We start from the raw sequence: 20,951 nt of genomic DNA, 5'->3' as shown, positions 1-20,951 counted from the left end.
GCTTGAATCTCATATCGCCCAGGGTCCTCTTGCTCCTGTGGGGAAGAAAGATGCGAGTGGGAACCTGGGCCCTCTCTCTCCTGTTGAATGCACTCCCAGCTCTGTCTCTTGATTCCCTCACGTCTCTGATGTCCACATAAAGGGACTGTGACTGAGTGAGGGGCTTCGCCATCCCTGCTTTTACCTCATTGGCTTTGAGTGCCAGCGTCTGTCTACCCTGGGTTTCCTTCTCACTTCAGGTTCTCGTGCTTTCACATCAGGGGTCTTGGTTGCAACACAAATTACAGTGGGCAGGAAGCTCTATTACAAGGGTGAAGGGCATACAGGAGCGAAGTGCAGTTACTGGGCCTACCCTGGGGGGTGCAGGAACTCTCTTTTGAGACCCTCCAATTTGGGATTCTGTGTAGCCCCAGAGTCTAGGTTGTTCCTGGATCAAGTCTTTGTCTTTGTGACCAGCTAACAGGTCAGTGTTCTCTTTCTGAGCCCCTTTCACTCCGAGCTGCCCCGGGCAAAAGGAGGCAGATTCTGGCCTGGGCTGCTTGCACCCTCCCTCCCCCTTCACTCTGAACGGCACCCCGACTTAGCAGTTTAGTTGTCCTAATTTCAAGAACAGCAGACACGCTGAGGCCCTGGCTCCTGCACAGAACTCTCTTTACTGCCTCTGGTTTCTGCTTCCGGCCCTCATTCTGGGCCCTGGTTTGTTTAAACTATTTCATTGACTTTTTTCCTCATTATACAAGTAGCAACCATACAACAGAGAAAATTTGGAAAATACAGAGAAATGTAAAGAAGAAAATTAAAATCCTACTACTCACAAATAACTACACAAACATTTAGGTGTGTTTTTTCCATATCCTTTTTCCTTGATTCAAATCATGGCTCTGCTCTCATTACCTGAGTGATTTCGGCTGTAAAACTTAACCTTCCTGGAATTTAGTTTCTTCCTCTGGAAAAGAGGACGATAATCTCTACCTTTCACAGTGATGGAAGAGATGGTCTTTTATATTCCTTTGAAAAGAAGGCATTTTCTGCTTTCATGTTCCCCATTATAATCACCCGTTTCCTATCAGATTTTGATTCCATCTCAGTCCTCTTCTGTCAGATGTTCCAGTTGTGTGTCTCCTGGTTTTCTCTGACCTGGCTGACAAGCCGCTTGGCTTCAGCTCTCAAGGAATAGTTGAGAAGTCAACGTCACTGAACTCAGTGGTAAAATTAGAACCTCCCCCTCCAGGAGACATTGGTGGCAACGAGGAGGCTGGTGTTACCTGCCGAGGGTGTGCGTCTGCCAGGTGAGTGTGTCTGAGGTTGACTCACAGAGCTGAGGAGGAAGCGCCTTCGTTTGTTTCCCGAGAGGAATCTGTGACTCTTCTGAAACTCGGGGCCCTGGGAAGCCTTGGTCTTCTGGGACTTCGTGTTACCATGTTACCATTGACTTGTTACCTCTTTGCCTGTCTCTTCCCCTCCCCTGCAGGACCCATCTCGTCCTCCAAGTCGTTGGTCTCTTCTCTGCTTGACCTACCACAGCACCAATAATGTGGAATTCAGCAGTGGAGAGGTCCAGCCAGGTTGGGGGTTAAGGAAAAACTTCACGAAGGTGCGGCCATTGAGGGACAGCCCCTAAAGAATGGTTTACGCTCGCCACTTCCAATTCAAGAATTAAAATAACTGTTGTCATTTGTTAAGTACTTAGCATGTGCCAATCACTGTACTGGGAACTTCACATACATTCACATACACATCCTTAAAACAACCCTGGGAGGTAGGTAGTATTGCTATCAGTTTGCAAATGATGATGTGCTCAGAGACGGTATGAAATTTGTGGAGGTGTTACAGCTAATAGGGGAGTTGAGTGTGGGCACTCTGATACCCCAGCCCTATATGCTTTCCTGCCCCACTGTCCTCTCTCCCAACAATGACGTCTGTGCTCAGAAGCCCAGCAGGAAGGAATGAGGAGCTTTGGCTTCATAGAGACATGGGTTTTCACTCACTACCTCGGACAAGCAACATAACCACCCTCAGTTTTTTCATCTGTAAAGTGGGGATTATACTGCTTACCAGATGGTCGATGTGAGGACTAAATGTGACTGTAATAGCTGACTTGTACAAGCGCTTATTGTGTATCAGGTACCATTCCACTGCAGGTGTCTGCTTGTTGAATTTGCACAAGAACGTGAAGAGATAGACTCCGTTGCTATTTCTATCTTACAGATGAGGAAACTGAAGACCATAACGTAAAATACCTTGTTCAAGTTCACACAGCTAGCAACGGTGGGCTTGAAGTACAAAGCCAGTAGGCAGACTGGAGAACCGTGCATTTGATCACTTTGCTTTGCTGACTGGCTGGAAAGCCCAGCACACAGAAAGCGCGGGATCAGCAGAGGCTCTGCTGATAGTGGTTCTGCCTGGAGAGGAGAGTGATGAGCCTTCCTGCCAAGTCGCAGCTCTATTAACTTCCTGGCACAACTTATCTCCATGACACCTGTGTGGAACTTCACATTTCCCTGGGTCTAAACCTTGTCTCCTTAATAAGCAGAATGTAAGTTCCTTTGGAGGTGATAAGACAAATATGCTAAACCTCAGGTTGACCTGTCAGCTCTGGTTATTCTTAGCTGTTAGATCCTGGATAAGCCACTCTGCTTCTCTGGGCCTCAGTTCCACCTCAGAGAGATTGAATATACAAATGGACAATGGCTAGACTACCTATGAAAATAGAACTCGGATCCATAATCAGCAGCAACCAGCCCGGAAACCAACCCATTATCGACAGTAACCAGCCCAGAAAACCAGTCTGCTATCTATGTCAGACCACTATCTCTAGCAACCATCCTAGGAAGTCAAACTGTAACCCCTGTAGCAATCTGCCCCAAGTGGCCAGGACTTGATTAATAAATGACAGCTTCACTAATTTTTATCTCCACTTCCAACTTAGCATGAGCCAGAAAAAGCCAAATATGCACACCTAACCAACCACATGGCATGCCCTGCTTCTAGCTAGCCCTGACAGTTTCCCCAGCCCAGCAGCCTCCAATCAAGGCAGACCTGAGGCCTCCTTTTTCTCTCCTGTAAAGCTGTCACACTCCTGCAGGCCTCTGAGTCTCTGCAGACACGTAAGTGATGGTGGCTGACTTCCTTGCTATAGCAAGCTCTGAATAAATAGCCTTTGCCTGTTCTCCTTTGGTTGGTCTTCATTTATTCCACACTGCATTTGTAAGATGGAAGAATTGGAACAGATGATTCTGAATTCTAGAAACTGGATGCGATACCACTGTCTCAGGGGGTCAGAGGTGGCTGCTACTGCCTTCCATTGCTGGAAGAGATTTGCATGGTTCCTGTATCACCAGTTTTGGATTCAGAATATGAGGGGAACACATCTGGTTGGGCAGGACTAGGTGATCCCCGGGATGACAGGGAGGCTGGACAAGCCTTCCATCTGATGGAAGGTGGGCTCCTTCTCAGAAGGAGGGACGTCTCCCAAACCTAGGAATGAAATCCAGATGTGGGGTGACTCAAAAGAATACAAAAAGTCTGTCATATCTCTTGTTCCCATCACGGCATGGGGTTGCCCAAATTCCCTATTTTCAGGGATTCTAGCCTTCTCTAACATAGTCCAGTGTAACTTGTCTGCCCAGCCCTCTCCCACACAGATGGAGAGCGAATGTGCCTTGCTCCTGCTGGACAAGTTCCTGGAGGACAGGGCTGTGTCTTTTCAGCTTCCTAGCCTACCCTATCTCAGGACAGCATAACAGTACATTATTGATAAAGACTCAATTCAAAAGCAAGAGAAGGGAATGTGTTTAAAAGGAATAAAATTTTTTAAACTAAATAAAATTGCTCTTTCTATGTATGTGGCCCTCAGCTAGTTTTTTTCCTGAGTTAAAGGCTTTGGCTTTTGCTAGAAAACAGATAATCCACCCTGCAGAGTGGGCCTTGCCAACAGGCGGCAGCGGAATAAATGCAGAAAGACTGAATGCAGCCGCTCCCTTATTTCACTGGGAGGAGGAAACGGGACACTCCAGTTCAACCCAACTGTCAGGAGCACAATGAGTCAATCACTTAACGGGAAGAGGGTAGGACTCGGAGACAGAGACGTGGCAGCAGGAAGCTGTGGATTACAGCCTGAGCGCTAACATCTTTCCGAGCTCAGCCTTTGTTAAAGTGGGCAAGAACATACAGATCACTTTACTGGGTAATCAGAGCTCAGAGAAGGAAAGCGGCTTGCCAAAGGTTATGCAGTGAGTTAGGCAGAGTTGGATTTAAGACTTGGATGCCCGTACTTCTAGGACCAGCAAATCTCGATTCAATTCAAAAAGAAAGAAAAGTCATGCAGATTGAAGATGAAGAAGTGAAACTGTCCTTATTCATAGGTGACACGCTCATCTAGGTAGAAATATTCAACAGAATCTACAAAAAGCTGCTGGAACTAATAAGAAAGTGTCATCTAGTAGGAGAATACAAGATCAATACGCAAAGATCAATGGTATTTCCGTATACCAGCAACACACAATTGGAACTTGAAAGTAAAAAAATACGATTTACAATAGCATCAAAAATTTTGAAATACTTAGGGATAAATCAAGCACAAAAGATGTAAAGATCTCTACACTGGAAACTGCATATCGTGGCTGGGAGGGGTGAGAAATGGTCTACATAATGGAGATGGATGCCATAGTCATGGGGGGAAGTCTCAGTATTATTAAGATGTCAGTTCTCCCCAAATTGATCTATAAATTCAATGCAATCACAACAAAATTCCAGTAGTCTTTTTTAGTTAGAAATTGACAAATTGACTTTATAATTCATATGAAAATGCAACAGACATAAAATAGTCAAAATAACTTTGATAAAGAACAAAATTGGAGGATTATTAATATCTGATTTCAAGACTTATATAAAGCTATGACAATCAAGACAGTGTGGTATTGATATAAAAATAGACTAATCGATCAATGAAACAAAACAGAAAGTCCAGAAAAAGACCCATCCATATATGGGCAATTGATTTTCGATGAAAGCGCAAAAGCAGTTCAGCGGACATAAAATAGTTTTTTCAAGAAATGGTGCTAAAACTATTGGAAAAAAATGAACCTTGACCCTTACCTTACTCCGTGTATAAAAATTAACTCAAAATGGACCATAGATCTAGATGTATAATCTGCAACTATAAAACCGCTTAAAAGAACTCCTACGAAAGAAAACCTGAGAAAAAACCTTTGTCACTTTAAGTTAGCCAACGAGGTCTTAGATATGACACCAAAAGCAGAATCCACAAAAAAATCAAATTGATAGATCGGACTTCATTAAAGTTAAACATTTCTGCTCTTCAAAAGACACCTAAGAAAGTGAAAAGACAAGCCATAGTCTGGAAGCGAGTATTTGCAAATTCTGCATATGAAAAAGGACTAATGTCCAGAAAATATAAAGAATACTCAAAACTCAGTTATAAGAAAAATAGCCCCATTGAAAAAAACGGGCAGAAGACTTGAACAGACATCAAAGAAGATACATAGATGACAAAAAAAAAAAGTACATGAAAAGGTGCTTGACATCATTTGTCATTAGTTAAATGTAAATTAAAACTACAACGAGATACCACATGACACCTATTAGAAAGGCTAAAATTAAACAGATTGACCGTGCCAGGCGTTGAGGGGGCTGTGGAGGAACTGAAACATCAATACTGCTATCGGGAATGTGAAATCATACAACCACTTTGAAAACAGTTTGGCAGTTTCTTAAAAAGTTAAGCAAACATCTGCCATATGGCCCAGTCATTCCGTTCCTAGGTATTTACCCAAGAGAAAGGAAAGCATATGTCCATAGTCTTGTACACAAATGCTCATGGCAGCTTATTTTTAAGAGCCAAAAATCTGAAACAACCTAGAAGTCCACCAACAAATGAATGGTTAAACAAACTGCGGTGGATATGTTCATCGTCTTGATGGTGGTGATGGTTTTACAGGTGAGCAGATATGCCAAAACTTGTCAAATTGTTCATTTTAAATGCTATTATTATTATTATTATTATTATTTTTGGTGTGGAAGATTCACCCTGAGTTAACATCTGTTTCCAGTCTTCCCCTATTTTGTATGTGGGTTGCTGCCTCAGCATTTCTGACGAGCGATGCACATCTGCACCTGGGATCCGAACCCGCGAACCCTGGCAGCCAAGGAAAGCGCACTGAACTTAACCACTATGCCACGGTCTGTCCCCAAATTGTGCATTTTAATATATAGATTAAACTACTGATATATAATTATCAGTAAAGCTGCTTAAAAAATAATTCAAATTCAAGGCAATTTTTCTTTCTAGGCATTGTGGAGGTTACAGGAATAAAAAGAGAGTGAAGTTGTTAGGGCAAGTTACTGTGCAGCAAAATAAATCCCAATGTAATTAAGGAAAGACAACCATGTGGGAGCCCAGAGAAGGCTTTCTGAAGGAGCGAACTTGGATTAGACCTCAAAGGATGAGCAAGGATGCCAGCGAGTGGCGTGAAAAGACAAAAGACCTTATGTCCTGCTAACTCAGGAAAGTGGCTCAACCTCATGCTAATGCCAATATTCCCTGACACATGTATAGCATATAGCAGTTTAAAATACTTTTATTTAACTTATTTATGTCCCACTCCCATCAAAGTGATTTAGAGTGGCTTATAAAGATACAACAAGATTTAAGGGAAATAGATGAAAAACTTGGAATACAGACAAGACAGTGAAGTTGAGCTAAGATTCTTCCACAAAGGAATGTCAACAGGTTCTGAATCGTAACTTGCTAGAAAGATCAAATTTGGCTCTGAGCTTTCTAGAGGCTAGAACAAAGAGGGAAAGAGGATTATTACAAAACCCACTAAAGACTTTGTCCAGGTTGTGTCATTCGAGCCTCATGGAGTCCGCACAGTAGGTCTGTCTCTCCTGCCAACGGCAGAGTGCAGTGATTTTCTGAAGCTGTTGAGAGTTGAACGCTGTTGGGGAGCTGGTGGATCTGTGGAAGTGTGTTCCTTCTCATTTCTTCTCCTCATCAAGGAGGAACACCTGATGGCTTTTAAAGGAAAGTTTTCACTGAGAAGAATTCAAGACAAGTTGGAAAAATCAGGAAATATGAAAAAAAACCTCTTTGAAGGTATTGGAGAGATGACAAAACAGGCATAATTATAGGGTCAAGATTTGGGAGCTGGAAATCCAGAGAAGTGAGCCCAGCACTGGGGACCAATTTTCCCCAACAGAGGTCATTTAAACAGAAAAGTTGATGGAAGGTTGGCAGACTGAGAAGATTTACAGAACTTTCTAGAAACTTACAGTATTGGGGCTACAACAATCAGTGCTCAGAGACTGCAGAGGGGCCCTAGTAACCTCCCTGCCAAGCTCCGGGTTAGATCCCAAAGTGCTCCCCCCGAGGAGTCATGGCAATCCACAAATAGACTGGCTCTAACAGGGACAGAAAATCAGCCTTGAGTCATCTCAACCTATGACTGGATTAAAGTAATCTGGGATTACCAACCCCTACTCTCCTTCCAGGAGCAAATATAAATCCATCTCAGGGGCTGGCCTGGTGGCGCAGCAGTGAAGTTCACACATTCTGCTTCTCGGCGGCCCAAGTTTGCCAGTTCGGATCCCGGGTGAGGACATGGCACCGCTTGGCAAACGCCATGCTGTGGTAGGCGTCCCATGTATAAAGTAGAGGAAGATGGGCATGGATGTTAGCTCAGGGCCAGTCTTCCTCAGCAAAAAGAGGAGGATTGGCAGCAGTTAGCTCAGGGCTAATCTTCCTCAAAAGAAATAAAAAATAAATCCACCTCAGAGGAGGATAATATTCAAAGCTTAAAATTTATAATTTTTTATACACAATGTCTCGAAATGTTCAGAGTAGGAAAATCCATAGGGACAGAAAGTAAACCAGTGGTTTCCAGGGACTAAGGGGAGAGAAGTATGGGGAGAGACTGCTAATGGGTATGAGGTTTCTTTTTGTGGTGATCAAAATGTTCTGGAATTAGATGATGGTGCTGGTTGCACAACTCTGTGAATATATCAAATTGTACACTTTAAAAGGGTGAATTTTATGGTATGTGAATTATAGCTCAATAAAGCTATTATTTTAAAAATGAAGATGAAATAAAAACATTTTCAGACCAACAACCATTAGGCGAAAGTAGAAACAGTTATTTAAGACAATGATTTTAGGACGGAATGATTTGGCTTATTTTTTTTTATTGAGTTATTGATAGGTTACAATCTTGTGAAATTTCAGTTGTACATTAATGTTTGCCAGTCATGTTGTAGGTGCACCACTTCACCCTTTGTGCCCACCCCCCACCCCACCTTTCCCCTGGTAGCCACTAAACTGTTCTTAGTCCATAATTTTAAATTCCTCATATGAGTGGAGTCATACACAGATTATCCTTCTCTCGCTGGCTTATTTCACTTAACATAATTCTCTCAAGGTCCATCCATGTTATTGCAAATGGAATGATTTTGTTCTGTTTTGCAGCTGAGTAGTATTCCATTGTATATATGTACCACATCTTCTTTATCCATTCGTCTGTTGCTGGGCACTTAGGTTGCTTCCACATCTTGGCTATTGTAAATAATGCTGCAATGAACATTGGGGTGCATAGGACTTTTGGGATGCTGACTTCAAGCTCTTTGGATAAATACCCAGTAGTGGGATGGCTGGATCGTATGGTAGTTCTATTTTTAATTTTTTGAGGAATCTCCATACTGTTTTCCATAGTGGCTGCACCAGTTTGCATTCCCACCAGCAGTGTATGAGGGTTCCTTTTTCTCTGCAACCTCTCCAACATTTGTTGCTATTAGTTTTAGATATTTTTGTCATTCTAACGGGTGTAAGGTGATATCTTAGTGCAGTTTTGATTTGCATTTCCCTGATGATCAGCGATGATGAGCATCTTTTCATGTGCCTATTGGCCATCAGTATATCTTCTTTGGAGAAATGTCTGTTCATGTCTCCAGCCCATTTTTTGATTGGGTTGTTTGATGTTTTTTTGTTGAGTTGCGAGAGTTCTTTATATATTATGGATATTAAGCCTTTGTCAGATATATGACTTGCAAATATTTTCTCCCAGTTAGTGGGTTTTTTGTTTCAATCCTGTTTTCATTTGCCTTGAAGAAGCTCTTTAATCTGATGAAGTCCCATTTGTTTATTCTTTCTATTGTTTCCCTTCTCTGAGAAGGCATGGTGTCCGAAAATATCCTTTTAATACTGATGTCAAAGAGTGTACTGCCTACGTTTTCTTCTAGAAGCCTTATGGTTTCAGGTCTCACCTTTAGGTCTTTGATCCATTTTGAGTTTATTTTGGTGAATGGTGAAAAAGAATGATCAATTTTCATTCTTTTACATGTGGCTTTCCAGTTTTCCCAGCACCATTTGTTGAAAAGACTTTCTTTTCTCCATTGTACGCCCTCAGCTTCTTTGTCGAAGATAAGCTGTCCATAGATGTGTGGTTTTATTTCTGGGCTTTCAATCCTGTTCCATTGATCTGTGCACCTGTTTTTGTACCAGTACCATGCTGTTTTGATTACTGTAGCTTTGTAGTATGTTTTGAAGTCAGGGATTGTGATGCCTCCCGTTTTGTTCTTTTTTCTCAGGATTGCTTTAGAAATTCGGGGTCTTTTTTTGCCCCATATGAATTTTAGGATTCTTTGTTCTAATTCTGTAAAGAATGTCATTGGGATTCTGATTGGGATGGCGTTGAATCTGTAGATTGCTTTAGGTAGAATGGACATTTTAACTATGTTTATTCTTCCAATGCATGTACATGGAATGTCTTTCCATCTCCTTATGTCGTCATCCAATTCTCTCGGGAAGGCCTTGTAATTTTCATTATCTAGGTCCTTCACTTCCTTAGTTAAATTTACCCTGAGGGATTTTATTCTTTTTGTTGTGATTGTGAATGCTATTGTATTATTGAGTTCTTTTTCTGTTGGTTCATTACTGGAGTATAGAAATGCTACTGATTTATGCAAATTGATTTTATACCCTGCAACTTTGCTGTAGTTGTTGATTACTTCTAACAGTTTTCCAATGGATTCTTTGGGGTTTTCTATATATAAGATCATGTCGTCTGCAAACAGCGAGAGTTTCACTTCTTCCCTCCCTATTTGGATTCCTTTTATTCCTTTTTCTTGCCTGATTGCTCTGGCCAGGACCTCCAGTACTATGTTAAATAAGAGTGGTGATAGAAGGCATCCTTGTCTCATTCCTGTTTTCAGGGGGATGGCGTTCAGTTTTTGCCCATTGACTATGATGTTGGCTATGGGTTTGTCGTATATGGCCTTTATTATGTTGAGGTAGTTTCCTTCTATGCCCATTTTGTTCAGAGTTTTTATCATAAATGGCTGTTGGATCTTGTCAAATGCCTTCTCTGCATCTATTGAGATGATCATGTGGTTTTTATTCCTCAGTTTGTTGACGTGGTGTATCACGTTGACACATTTGTGGATGTTGAACCATCCCTGTGTCCCTGGTATGAATCCCACCTGATCATGATGTATGATTCTTTTAATGAATTGCTGAATTCTGGTTGCCAAAATTTTGTTGAGAATTTTTGCATCTATGTTCATCAGGGATATTGGCCTGTAGTTCTCTTTTTTCGTGGTGTCCTTGTCAGGTTTTGGTATCAGCGTGATGTTGGCCTCGTAGAATGTGTTAGGAAGTGTTCCATCTTCCCTAATTTTTTGGAATAGCTTGAAAAGGATAGGTATTAAAATCCTCTCTGAAAGTTTGGTAGAATTCCCCAGGAAAGCCATCTGGTCCTGGGCTTTTATTCTTTGGGATGTTTTTGATGGCTGTTTCAATCTCTTTCCTTGTGATTGGTCTGTTCAAATTGTCTGCCTCTTCTTGAGTGAGCTTTGGGAGATTGTAGGAGTCCAAGAATTTATCCATTTCCTCTAGGTTATCCATTCTGTTGGCATAGAGTTTTTCGTAGTATTCTCTTATAATCTGTTGTATTTCTGCAGAGTCTGTTGTTATTTCTCCTCGCTCATTTCTGATTTTGTTTATTCGAGCTTTCTCCCTTTTTTTCTTTGTAAGTCTGGCTAGTGGTTTGTCAATTTTATTTATCTTCTCAAAAAACCAGCTCTTTGTCTCATTGATCCTTTCTACTGCCTTTTTCGTTTCAATAGTATTTATTTCTGCTCTGATTTTTATTATTTCTCTCCTTCTGCTGACTTTGGGCTTCATTTGTTCTTTTTTCTCTAGTTCAGTTAGGTGTGCTTTAAGGTTGCTTATTTGGGATTTTTCTTGTTTGTTAAGATGTGCCTGTATTGCGATGAATTTTCCTCTTAATACAGCTTTTGCTGTATCCCATATGAGTTGGTATGGCATGCTATCATTTTCATTTGTTTACAGGTATTTTTTGATGTCTTCTTTAATTTCTTCAATGATCCATTGCTTGTTCAGTAGTGTGTTGTTTAGTCTCTACATCTTTGTGCCTTTCTCAGCTTTTTTCTTGTAATTAATTTCTAGCCTTATAGCACTATGATCTGAGAAGATGCTTGTTATTATTTCAATTTTTTTAAATTTGTAGAGGCTTGCCTTGTTTCCCAACATATGGTCTATCCTTGAGAATGTTCCATGTGCACTTGAGAAGAATGTGTATTCAGCTGTTTTAGGTTGAAGAGATCTATATATGTCTATTAAGTCCAATTGTTTTAGTTTTTCATTTAGCTCCACTATTTCCTTCTTGATTTTCTGTCTGGATGATCTGGCCATTGATGTGAGTGGGGTGTTGAGATCCCCTACTATTATTGTGTTGTTTTTAACATCTTCCTTTAGGTCTGTTAATAGTTGTTTTATGAATCTTGGTGCTCCTGTGTTGGGTGCATAGATATTTATAAGTGTTATTTCTTCTTGATGAAGTATCCCTTTGATCATTATATATTCTCCCTCTGAGTTTCTCTTTACCTGTCTTATTTTGAAATCCACTTGGTCTGATATGAGAATTGCAACACCTGCCTTTTTTTCCTTGCTATTTGCTTGAACTATTGTCCTCCACCCCTTCACCCTGAGCCTGTGTTTGTCCTTGGGGCTGAGGTGTGTTTCCTGGAGGCAACAAATTTTTGGATCGTGTTTTTAATCCATTTTGCCACTCTGTGTCTTTTTATTGGAGAGTTCAATCCGTTCACATTGAGAGTGATTATTGATGCATGTGGACTTAGTGCTGTTAATCTGTCGCTCATTATCTTGTTTTCCTGCGTTTCTTTTCTTGTTTGCTTTAGACTACCCATTTAATACTGCAATTTCTTATGCTGGGTTTCTTAGATTTTTCCTTATTTATGATTTGTGACTCTGTTCTGTACTTTATTTTAGTATCTACCTTGAAGTTTGTATTTAGAATCTCGTGTATAATATAGTCTATTCTCTGGTGGTCTCTTACTTACTTGACCAATACTGATTTAGACCCTTTGCTCTTCCCCTCCTAAATAATTATTTTCATTTTTTTATTCCAACTCGTCTTATTAATTGGTAGTTAGAGTGCTAAGATCGTCCTTGTTTTGGTAGTTTCCTTACCTTTACCCTAATGCTATAATTGAATATTTGCTATCCTGTTCTGGTTCTATCCATTGGTCTCCCTAGTCTGTGGATTGTGTCCCCTTTCTCCCTTTTTTCTTTTTTCAGGTATGAGAGCCTTCTTGAGGATTTCTTGTAATGGAGGGCTTTTGGTTACAAATTCCCTTAACTTTTGTTTGTCTGGAAAAGATTTAATTTCTCCCTCATATCTGAAGGAAATTCTTGTTGGATAGAGTATTCTTGGCTGAAGATTTTTATCCTTTAAAGCTTTGAATATGTCACTCCATTCTCTCCTAGCTTGTAGGGTTTCTGTAGAGAAATCCGCTGACAGTCTGATAGGGGCTCCTTTATAGGTTATTCTCTTTTTTTTTCTTACTTCCCTGAGTATTCTTTCCTTATCTTTCCTTTTTGCCAACTTTACTACTATGTGCCTTGCAGTAGGTCTTTTTACATTGACAAATCTAGGAGAGCTAAAACCCTCCTCTACACACATTTCTCCGTTGATCCCTAGATTTGGGAAGTTCTCTTCAATAATTTCGTTAAGCACACTTTCTGCTCCATTTTCCTTTTCCATATTCTCGGGAATTCCTATGATCCTTATGTTCTTACTCCTCATTGAATCCATTACTTCTCGGAGATTTTCCTCATTTCTTTAATTCTTAGTTCTCTTTCTTCCTCTGTCTGGTGCCATTCAACCTGTCTGTCCTCGATTATGCTAATTTTCTCCTCTATGTTGTCTACACGGGCATTCAGGGAATCCGTATTCTGTTTTATCTGGTCCATTGTGTTTTTCATCTCAAGTAATTCTGTTTGATTCTTCTTTATGATTTCAATCTCTTTTGTGAAGTAACTCCAGAACTCGGCTTGTTTCTCTATCTTTCTCTCTACCTCATTGAGTTTTTTCATTATAGCTGCTCTGAATTCATTATCACTTAGTTTTCCTAATTCCAAGTCCTCAGGACTTAATTCTGTGTTTTTATTGTATCCCTTCTGGTCTGGGGCTTTTATAAATTGCTGGATGGTAGAGGAGCGGTTTTTTCTCATAGTGGTAGAATTCAGTTGCAGTTACCGCCTGTCGCCACTAGATGGGGGTCGAGAGTGGCGTGTTAGCTCTCCGCCTTGGGGCAAGATGGCTGCGCCCACTGGCTTTGCAGGGGGGAGGGGCTGTTACTCACACGCGCCGGTCTGGGTTCAGATCAGTTCTGTTCTCTGGTCTCGCAAGGCCCTTGATTTATAGGGTCCCTGCGGATGGAAGCTTTCCCCCCGTCAGCGGGTCTCCACTGAACCAGCGGCAGGAGTCCTGGATGATCCCCCGGCCGCGCGGCCCCTCCCCTGCTCCTCCCCGACCCACGCCGCAGCGATCGCAGACTCTAGGGGAGGGAGCGATGTTCTCTCCTACCGTTCCAGCGCCTCCGAGGGTGTAAGCAAGGTTATGATCTCCGCCTTCTTGGTATTGTAGGTCTCTAACGTGTTGGCATTAGATTTATTCTCTGAAATTCAGTTCTTCCAATCTTTTGTTGTATTTTGGAGGGGAGAGAATCCCGGGTCAGCTCACCCCGCCATTTTGCTCCGCCCCCTCCCTGATTTGGCTTATTACGAAGTGATTTAGCTCTCATCTACTTTCGTTACTATTGTTAATAAAAAAGAGCTCTCTCGAACTCTGACCCTTAAGTTTTCATATCATATTCTTATATGATTTCTCTTGGGGATGGACTATTATCATTTTGAAGCAAATTCACAGGCTCCGTAAACAGACTGATAAAAACTGGGATTAGCTGCAGTATAGTCTATCATTTCTGTGCGAGGTACTATTAAGAGCACTTTACCTGGTATTTTTCCTAAAAGCAAGACCATATAGCTAAAGGGTAAAAAGTTGTTTGTAGCTTTATGAAGCTCTTTTCATTAGTAAAAGGCACTAAGTATGTCATGGTAATACATAAAAATAAATATTAGTAATATTTAATAATAACTCTTTCTCAGGCTTATTAATATGTCAGGCTCTCTTCTATGTCCTTCTTGTGTACTTTCTTATTTACTCCTCACTAATACCTATGAGGTGGGCAGTATTATTATTCTCGATTTACAGAGGAGGAAATGGAAGCATAGAGGAATCAAGTGACTTCCCCAAGGTCACACAGCTCGTAAGTGTTACTGAATCAGGCTTGTTTTGCCTGTTGCATGAAAAGGCAATCACTGAGACAATGAGTTTGCAGCAGAGAAAGGGTTTATTCACAAGGCAGCCAAGTGAGGAGATGGGAGAACAAATCTCAAATCTGCCTCCCCCAAAATGGGGATTAAGGGTATTTATGGGGTAGGGGGCAGAGTGGTCTGAAGTGTGGGGATAGATGATGAGAGGCGAGAAGGAGTGCGGTAACTGATCATCTGCGCAAGCATGGTAAAGCTTCCTGGCTCTTCATAGGACGCCCGTTCACAAAATGGTGATGTTAGCACCATCTGAGGGTGGAGTTTTCAGTTTCCCAACCTCAGGAGTTCACTGGTTAGACCCCTGCACAGGCCCAGTTAGTGGGTTGGTGATCTCGCCCATCCTGACCCAGACGGGGGTCAATTTCTAGTTCCTGCAAAACAACTCAAGCATCTGTTACCATGGTGACCCAAGCGTCAGGGATGCTGTGTATGAGGAATCTTGTGGGAGTTGGATAATACATTGCTCAAGGAGCACAGCTAACGATGGGTGGGGCAACAACTAAAAGCTACGGTTATTAACTGCCCAGAAAACTTTAGTTACTAGCTACCTAGTCATTAGTGGCTAACTGTCCACTGGTTTCAATCCCCCTATTCTTTGGTCATTTATTGTTCTTTGGGATTTGGGGCGACCAGTGCAGCTACTTCCTACTGAATCGGGGCGTAGATCTGGGTTAGAGGATGAAACTGTTTAGCGCTCATTTGGAAATATTCTCTGGTTTCTGGCTTCAGGTTGACATTTTGCATTATTAGAATTTTTGCACCTTGTTCATCTGTTTTGGTACAAAATCTAAAGGTATATTTTATAATTAAATATCTAGCCAGAAGGACAAGAAATACAGACAATCTAAATTTTAATAGTCCCTGAAAAATAGATCGAATCCCTTAGGGAATCCAAGAAAACAGTCCTGGAAACCAGTCTGGACCCGGTACCTCTGGGGATCCCAGTTTCAGCCAGGTAGCTTGTTGTCTGGTTTTCTCTATGTGAGTTTCAACCTCTGCTGAGGTGTTGATGCACACGCAACATGATGAGTTAGCTACTGCACAAACTCCTTGTTCGGCTACCATATAGTCCAAGGCTATCGGATAGTTGGGACAACCCTTGCTGAGGAATCTAAGGCTCTCTGTTTGGCTGCTATTGCCTGTGTTGTTTTGTTGGCGAGTATCCCCAAGGTGATGGAGAGATTCCCTCTCATGTGCTTGTGGGCTGCAACACACCACCAAGGCAACAAAGTTTATCCAAAGAAATATCTGGCACCATCCTCTTGAAAGCCAGGCAAGCAACTGGTAGCATCATCTGGCATGGACCTCTTAGTTCTGGAAAAATATTTAAAAGAGCTGGTCCAATGCTGGCCCTCTCCTGAGCTATATATAGATATAAGTGTAGTCAGTTACCCCAAAAGACAGTACCTCTGTGTGAGCCAAGTAGTGAGGCAACTGTAGGCCTAATGCTGATGATCAAACCCACAAACAAAAATATAAGCAGGTGGGGCACATATTGTCCGGATTCCTGGTGTAAGCATTTGGACTTCTGTGTTATTTAACCACAAGGCTGCTATTTCTTTAGAGCACTCAGGGGCACTTTCCTCTGAAATGACGGAAAGATGTGAAAGGAATCCATTCATGACAGTTGAAGGATTTCTTAGCCGTGTAAAACTAGCTGTCGCCATGGACACACACATGCAGGGCATGGGGGAGCAAGGATGCAGTAGCCTCACTCTATACCTTCTGTTGGTTGTGGGCCCGAATAATTGCGGTTAACGTTTGGTGAGCCGGTAAAGTGTGTTACAGGATTTCTAAAGGATCCTGATGTTCACATACCGGGCGAACTTTCTGATGACATATCCAACGCTCAGTGAGGTTCCCAGCTTTGCCAAAGATTGGGAGATTCTCACAAGTGAACTATCCTTCCAACAATAAACAAGGATGAAATAAGTGATCAGGGAAGGGATAAAGCCATATCTTAATAAGACCACGATTGTTAGAGGAGTGGTTCTAAAAGATTAGCAATAGATGGCACTCACAAAGAAAATGGTTCAATCCTCATAACATGCCATTGAAGGCACAGCTGGTCTGTAAGAAATGGAAAAGTATGACAGAGCAATTATCAACACAAGTGTGGCTAGGACGTAAGTGGCCCAGTCGACTGTGGACATCTCTCTTGTGACCTCTTCCTTTTCCTGAAAAGTAACTTTCCGTCAGTCAAGGGTCCGCAAAAATAAGAGGCAGGTAGTGAGGAGAAGTCAGTATCTAGAGGATGGAACCAGCCGAGGTTAGGATGATCTCAGCTGTGATGTTCTTCCGTTTCCCGTGGTGCTCTGGTAGATGGGACGTGGTGGGTCTGATGATTCTCATGGGACCAACTTGACTTGAGTGTGATGGATCCGTGGCTTAGTTCCTTTCAGCCTTATGGAGGAGTGGGTTACCAGCAGATTTCACAGGGCCCAGTCCAGCAGGGGTGGAGTCGGTCCTCTGGATGCTTTTCTTTCCAGGACTTCAATAAGACCCAGTCTCAAGGACACAGGTGACGGAGAGGAACATCCGTGGGACACATTAACCTGCTAGAGGCAAACTTGTGCATAGCAGTTAGAGTAGCTCCCAAAGACTGTACATACCTGACAGTGTCTAGGTCTTTAATCCGAGTTCCCTCCAGATCCCCCAAGCCGTATTTAAAATAGAGGAAGGGTCTCCCTTATAACATTTTGTGGAGTGTCTCAGTTGGAGCTGGTTCTAGGGGCTGCCCTCACCTGGAGCAGGGCAACTGGCAAGGCCCTGTCCCAAGTTAAAGTAGTCTCTTGGCAGATTTTAGCTAAAGTCTTTTTAAGGATGGGATTCATCTTTTCTGTTTTGCTGGTAGATTGTGGCCGCCAGGAATCACGTTAGTTTACGGCAAACATTCAGGGCACCAGATACCTCCTGTGTAATCCTTGCTAGGAATACCCCTCCATTGTCACTCTGAATAAATATAGGTCTATTCCAAACATGGGAATTCTCTCTTTTAACAAGGATTTGATCACTTTAGAAGCCTTTTCAGACCAGCAGGGAAAGGCTTCTACCCAGCCAGTAAGCGTGTCCACAAATACCAGTAAATGTCAGAAATTCCCGGTGGCTCTTGGCATACTTGTGAGGTCCATCTACCAATCTTCCCCAGCTCTGGTGCCTCTGGATTGGACTCCTTTTAATATTGGTGGGGGTCCCATCATTGGGTTATTTTTGGTACATATCATACATTTCTGAATCACCTTTTGAATGGTCCTTTGCATACGTGATCCTATAATGAATTTCTGAATCCATTGGAGGGCGGTGTCCCTCCCACAGTGAGTGCTCTGACGCACATGACTTATTGCATCTTCCATAGGATCAGGGACAGGATTACTTCTAGCCTATTATAAATCCACCCTTTTTGGGGGTACCTGTAGTCGGTGTTCTGAGAATAGGTAGCACCCCAGTTGAATCCCCCTTCATTGGCCCTTTCTAAGTCTTCAGGAAAGTATTTTGGGTGGTATTTCATCAAAATCACTTCAGGAATCAGGGCCATTATTGGGGATCTAGGTGCTTTTGTCCTGGTCACTAGTTTTGCAGCCTGATCTGCCCGGTTGTTCCCTTGGGCAATCAGACAGATTTCTGGTGTCTTGGACAGTGGACAATAGCCACTGCTTTTGGTTCCGTGACTGCTTCTAGTAAGTCTGAAATTCCTTTAGCATGTTTACTCTCCTTTTTCCCTGCAGTTAATCATCCTCTTTCTTTGCAGCTGGCTCCATGGGCATGGACCACCAGAAAAGCATACTTGGAGTCAGTGAAAATGGTCACCCTCTTGCCCTTGTCTAGATGGAGGGCTCTCGTCAGAGCTGTAAGTTCTGCTTTTGCGTGGAGGGACCTGGTCACAGGGCTTCGGCTTCCAGAGTCTTTTGGTGGGTTACCACTACATCTCCCCCTCGGCGTTGTCTTTGTTCCATGAAGCTACTCCATCTGCGAACATCTCAAGGTCTGGGTTTTCCAATGGCAGGTCTGTCAGATGGGGACAGCTGGATCAAACTTGTTCAGTTATCTGAATACCACCATGGACAGGTTCTTCAGGACTAGTGGGAAGTGGAGTGGCTGGATTTAAGGTCGAGACTGCTGTCTGAGCGACGTTAGGATTGTCGAGCAGTATGGCTTGACACTTGTCTAACCTCGCAGAGGTGAGTCAGAATCCTCCCTTTTGCTCCAAAAGAGGAAGCACACAGTGAAGAGTGTGCACAGTGGTGGGCTGACCCAAAGTAAACTTCTCTGTCTCATGTAACAAGTCACAGGTGGCTGCTACCGCGCTCAGGCAGACGGGCCATCCTTTAGTCACCAGGTCGAGCTATTTCGAGAAATAGGCAACCGGCCTCCTCAGGTTACCCAGATTCTGAGTCAGTACCCAGAGGCTAACTCCTTGCCTCATGAACAGACAGGTCAAATAGCTTTCTAAAGTCTGGGAAGCCTACAGCGGGGCGGTAAGCAGCTTCTCTTTAATGATTTGGAATTCTCCAGTCCAATTAAGGGATGCATTTTCCAGTCCAATTAAGGGGTTCATTGTCTCCTCCCTTGAGAGCCTCACAGAGGGGCTTGGCTATCAGTCCACAGTTAGGGATCCAGATAGTGCAGAATCCTGTCATGCCCAGGAATCCTTGCAGTTGTCTCCTAGGAGTGGGCACTGCCACCCTAGTCAGTGCTTCTCTCCTGTCAGGGAGCAGGCCTCTCTGCCCCTGTGACAGTTCAAACCCCAGATATTTAACAGATGGCTGAGAGATCTCAGCTGTTTCTTGGAGACCTTGTAGCCTCACTCAGCAACGAAATTTAGAGTCAGAATCGTGCCTCTGATCTTACTAGCAATCAGGATGTCATCCACATATTGGAGAAGAGCTCCTTCTTTCAACTGGGGACCTCTCAAATCCCTGGCTAAGATTTCTCCAAAGACAGTGGGAGCGTTTTTAAAGCCCTGGGGGAGGAGAGTCCAATAGCACTGTCGTTTGGCTCTAGTCTAGGGATCCTCCCATTCAACAGCAAACAGCTCCTGGGAGTCAGGACTCAGGGTATGCAAAAGAATACACCCTTGAGGTCCAGAACTGTAAACCAACTGAAGTCAGCAGACAAGGTGATAAGCAAGGTGTGAGGGTTGGGTACCACTGGGTGAATGTCTTCCACGACCTGGCTAATTGCCCTTCAGTCTTCCACAAATCAATACTCCTGTGTGCCAGGCTTTTGCACGGGTAAAATTGGGGTGTTATATGTGGACCAGCAAGGGTGGATGAGGTCATATTCAAGAAAGGCAGTCAGTAGAGGTTAAATACCTCTCCTAGCATGTTCCTTTAGTGGGTACTGCCTCAAATTTGGAATTTTCGGCTCAGGACAAATTTTAACTTTCTTAGGCACTGCTGTCTTTGCCTATCCTGGCCTTCCATCTGCCCACATGTCCAGTCTTACATTTCTCTCTCTTTTTTTTTTAAGATTTTATTTTTCCTTTTTCTCCCCAAAGTCCCCTGGTACATAGTTGTATATTTTTAGTTGTGGGTCCTTCTAGTTGTGGCATGTGGGATGCCGCCTCAGCATGGCTTGATGAACAGTGCCATATCCGGGCCCAGGATTTGAACCAGTGAAACCGTGGGTAGCCGAGTGGAGCGTGCGAACTTAACCTCTTGGCCACAGGGCCGGCGCCTTACATCTCTTAAGATTTCTTCTGGAATGTCTATTAGAGGACCCCTGTTTGTTGTAAAAGTGCCACTTGGAGGGCACAAGCCTGTTCAGGTGGTACCTTAATGTCCATTCGTCCAGGTGTGAAGGTCACTCTGGCATTTAATTTGCTCAGCAAATCTCATCCCAGCAATGGAGCAGGACAGTCAGGCATGTACAAGAAACTATGTTTCAGGGACCTTTTCCCATCTGACAGTGTAGTAGTTGGAGATATGCCTTTTCAAGGTTTCCCCTGAGACTCCCATCACCAGCATTGTCTTTTCAGAGAGTTTAGAATGCCAAAAGTTCAAAACCGAATAAGTAGCTCCTGTATCAATCAGAAACTCCAAAAGTCTGTTTCTCACCATCGTGGTTACCCAGTGCTCCACGTGGGAAATAGTGACAGGGTCAGCGAGGTTGTGAGGAGCTCCTGGGCCTGTCATTCTTGATCACTGTTGGTGATCCGAGGCATTTGGCGCCCTGCCTGTTGACCGTCCCCTGCAAGAGTCCTATTTAGGCTGGGGCGCTCCTT

This window comes from Equus asinus, chromosome 25 (assembly GCF_041296235.1).
Source record: "Equus asinus isolate D_3611 breed Donkey chromosome 25, EquAss-T2T_v2, whole genome shotgun sequence".
Taxonomy (NCBI): domain Eukaryota; kingdom Metazoa; phylum Chordata; class Mammalia; order Perissodactyla; family Equidae; genus Equus; species Equus asinus.
Note: the sequence above shows the minus strand (reverse complement) of the source record.